This window comes from Athene cunicularia (assembly GCF_003259725.1).
Source record: "Athene cunicularia isolate RWA chromosome 5 unlocalized genomic scaffold, athCun1 chr5_part2, whole genome shotgun sequence".
NCBI lineage: Eukaryota > Metazoa > Chordata > Aves > Strigiformes > Strigidae > Athene > Athene cunicularia.
The window spans coordinates 2,695,238-2,699,398 of NW_020799102.1; the positions used below are offsets into that span (position 1 = coordinate 2,695,238).

Genomic DNA, 4,161 nt, shown 5'->3' on the forward strand with positions numbered 1-4,161 from the left:
CCGGGGAGCGCTGCGGCCGGCGGGGAAGTGCCTGGCGCCTGCAGCCCTGTCACCGGGCCCGCCATCAGCGCCGGTGGCCTTCGCGTGTGCCGCCACCGGGCCAACTTCGGTGGCATCCGAGGCTGTGCCGTGCCGAGGTGCCGCCCGGCGCCCCCATTGCAGGCAGCGCTGCCTTCCGTGCTGGCGGAAATCGCCATAAAATGTCTCTCGCTCGGGCTGGCTGGGGGCTCTAACTCGGAAAAGTGGATACCGGGCTCAAGAGGCGAGTGGGAGATGCTCTCCTTTGCTGGTTTTCCCCCCACCTTGTTTCTCTATCTCTTCTCCCTCCACCCTCCCCTTTTCTTTTGATCTGGAGTTTCTGCTTCAGAAAGGTGAGAGTCCGCCTGCCGCCACCCTGCAGAGTCAGACGGGGCACGACGAGAAATCCCGGGCTCGCTTGTGCGATCCGGTTGTGTGGGAGGGGGCCGAAGCGCTGACAGCTGGAAGGTTAAATGCTCGCTGCCCCAGAGAGGTGCGTGGGGAGGGAGCTTGCTGCAAACTCGTCACATGCCTCTGGGCTGAGAATCCCTCTCCCCGGCGCCTTTTCTTCCTCCAGTTTCTTGAAGCCCTCTGAAGTAAACTGATGCAGTGTTATTAATGGGGTCTGTAATGCTCCGCTCGAAAGCGCGTGTGTTGGAGAAGGGGGAATGAACTTATCTAACTGGTCAGCGAGAGATAACAGCAGAAAGACTTTTCTCATCCCTCACCCGCTGTGCACAAAGGTAAAAGGGTTAAGTAATGACAGAAGAATTAAGAAAGGGTAATTTCTTACTGGTATGTGGAGCAAGGTTTGTGTTTCTCTCTGACCTCACTTTTGGGGGTGACCAGCATTGCGAGAGTCCCCTGAATTTTACTTGACCTTTGGAGGAAAAGGGGAGGAAAGGCTTTTAACATCTCCATTAATACCCTTTAATAATAACAATAACTGGGTGATGTCTTAATCCCAGTGCCTCTCTGTCGGAGGGTGCCTGCCAACCTGTATCCGTTTCAATCTGATTGACGGGCGAACAGCAGGATGCTGCCTCCATCGCGGAAGCGAGAGGCGCAGGTGAGCTGGGAGGAAAACCGGAGATCTGAAGAGGGTTTCCTAATAGGGCTATTTGGGTCCTTTCAAGTGTCGCAGACGTACTCATTAAACACAAGGAGCTCTGGACCGGGGTGATGGTGATGTAAGGAAATGAAACTAGAACCATTGATTATCGAGACAGTTCTCAACAGCCTCCTTCCAGGAGATCTCATGAGTGGCCGTATAAAAGGGAATAATGGTGGCGATGGCAGAGGTAAAGAGGAAATTAGTGCGGGGTGCACTTAAAAGGGAGTAAAGTAGGAAACAAACCCCTGATGAGAGGGATGTGGAGATCAGAGCAACAAACTGGTAATGCCTGGGAATCTCCTGTGCTGTTGATGGAGTAGTTATGCTCAGGGAGAAATTATGCTCACTTTTAAAAGTGCACTGGAGAAATTGGCAACAGGAGGTGAGATTGAGAGAAGAAACTCTCTTTACGAAGAGGTTATTTTACCTTTACATTTCTTTCTGCCTGATTCAAATGGGCTCCACTTGCCCGCTCATCTGTGAATGTTAAAAGGGGATGCTGGACCTGCATAGGTTACAAATGGACTAAAATGGAAGCTTTTGCTAACTAAACCAATTCCTTTTGAAATCAAGCTTGAATGAGCTTGTTAATAAAAATGGGTCTGTTTTCCCCTCTCTTCCCAGAGGCCAGTCTGATTTCTACCATCTAAAAATCCTAATGTTATGGCTAGTATCCAATTCTCCCCTTGATTTTAAGAGGCTTTGCCATGTGGGGGGTTTTTTTTGAGGGTTTTCTTCTTTTGAAGTCTCTGGCAGCAGTGGGGGTATTCATAGTTATTACTGTGTGGAAAAGGCAGTATTTCAGAAACATTCCCCCCCCAGTAGTCCTGGTGCATCACAAGGAGGACGCTTGCTGCCTAGTAGGTAGAGGTTGCAATGTGCTTCTTTCTTTTGCATCCCTGAAGGCTACTTGGCAAGCTGGGCTGTGGCCATGGCCTCAGAGGCAGCCGCCCACTCTTCCAGCTCCGGGTTGGGGCTGTAACGGTGCCTTCGTGTGACACCAGTGTCACCCGGGAAGTCTAATAACCGCTATACGTTTCTGTAAGTGAAAAGCTTCCTTGGCAAGCACGCTCCATGGTACCGGGAGAAGTAGTAGAGATGTAGTAATACTTTTCTGTGCTCTTTACAGATATCATTGAGGATGAAGGGGTAGACTGAAAAAATAACAACAGTAATAATGTTTTTGACTTGATGTGTTGTGGCACTATGTCAGGTTTTGTCAGGGACATAACATCATTTTGTATGTTTGAAGTGACATAATATAACTCGACTGATGCAACATGACTTGATATTAGAAAATACCGTTTTACAGTGGAACTTTGGCAAATATCTTCCCGAAACAAATGTTAGGAGCTGCTAGAAGAGTGGCAGAGGAGAAAAAAAGAGAAAGGTTGAGAGTGAAAAACTTCAAGGTTTGCATTTTAGTTAGTTCCACTGCGTAAATCACTGCTGAATTTGCTGTGGGCAAGCCAACCTACGCACCACGCAGCGCATTTATAAATTTCAAGATAATGAGAGTTAAGAGATTTTTCAAATACATAAATGTTTTGATTGCATAGACCAGATTTCTGCTTAAAAAAAGTAAACTAACATCAGGTATCATGATTAATTCCAACAGATTGTGTTAATTGTAGTTGACTTTAATTGCTGTACAAATGTGTTGGGGGTTAGAAAACTTTTTTTATTGTTGGTGTGTGAAATGAGTAAGCAGATAAAGCATTCAAAAATATCCGTTTGCAAAGGGAGTAATCCAGCCTGTATGACATGATGAAGCAGTAAAGGAATAAACTGTACATTGATCCGGCACTGCGTATTTTTTTACAAGTGCATTACGTCTGCTAGTTTGCTCTGCCACAGAAGTCAGCTGCGATAGACAGTGGCTCACTTCATTTTTATCAAGAACCTGCCTTTCTTGTAATTACCAAATAGTGTAAGTTTAAATGTACCATATACTTGGGGGTAAGTTTGCCCTCTTTGAAGGTGATAGGATTGAAAAGTACGCAAACAGAAAGACGGAACATTTTTGGAGTTCACAGTTTTCTGATGGAGGCCAACAGTATATTAAAAGTATTAAAATACCTCAGATTTAGAAAAGCCTGTGTTTTTCTTAGTTTTTGCACCGATGCTTTTAACTATTAGACCTTAATCTTTGGGATAAAGTCCTCCTTTCTAGGTTGTGATACTTCTTAAAATAAAATGATTATTTATGGTGGTTGCACTCTTATGCTAAAATACATATTCAACACTTGCAAACTAGTATCACTAGGAAACAGGAGTTGTTCAAAGTACTAGATGAAAATGGTTCAATGTAAAATGATACATTTAACATCAAATATGCTCAAGCACTGTTAGGATTAAGTATTCTGAATGAAGGGGGAAGGAAAAGCCACTTCAGCTGGGGATAAGGAATCTAATTAAAAATCAGTATTAAGGATATATAACTTGAGCCCGCTATCATGCTTTTTAGAGTACCGCTGTATCAGTTGTAAAGGGGAGGGAGAAGTGTCATTAAAGCAGGAATGAAATGTTTTCTCGGATTAGAAGACAGAGATGAGTGAAATGGTGCTGTTGATCTTGGTGACGAAGCGTCTGATCCCGCAGTCCTTCCCAGCGCCATTGGAGACAACAGATGACTGGTCTGAATAAGGACTGTGAGTTGCGAGAGGAAGGATAAAAGACGTGGCCCCAAGTTGTCACTTTATATTTGGGCGTTGATGGCATCCCTGAAAAGTGGTGCAAACCTGCAAGGCTTTGTACCGCCTTTGATTTGTTAAATTCATTTTACTATCGACCCAGCGAAAATGGAGCTATGTTCTCCAGAGCATTCCCTGAAACTAATACGTACATGTGAAAACAAACCCGAAATGTTTGTACAGAAAATTAGTATCAAGTTTTAGGTGGTGCCAGATGTGTGAAATCTAGCTGGGAGTAGCGGGGCTGGTGTAAGGCGGCCCGGGGCCGCGTCACCCGCGGGGAGTCTGGAGTCCCGGACCCGCCGGGAGCTGCGGGGGGCTTGGGGCAGAGCCCCC

General features: G+C 45.8%; 1 protein-coding gene across 8 annotated transcripts in view; it reads left to right on the forward strand.

The window, feature by feature from the left end:
- LMO1 (LIM domain only 1) overlaps positions 1-4,161 on the forward strand; it is a 280,622-nt gene that overhangs the window by 218,983 nt on the left and 57,478 nt on the right. Inside the window, exon 1 of one of the 8 annotated variants that reach the window (XM_026850412.1) lies at positions 490-511. The exons of 5 other annotated variants lie outside the window; for them this stretch is intronic. The gene's annotated coding sequence lies outside the window, so the exon portion shown is untranslated. Of the gene's footprint in view, positions 1-489; positions 512-622; positions 762-4,161 lie in introns of those variants that run through there. 2 more of the 8 variants (XM_026850409.1, XM_026850410.1) reach the window with 2 other exon arrangements.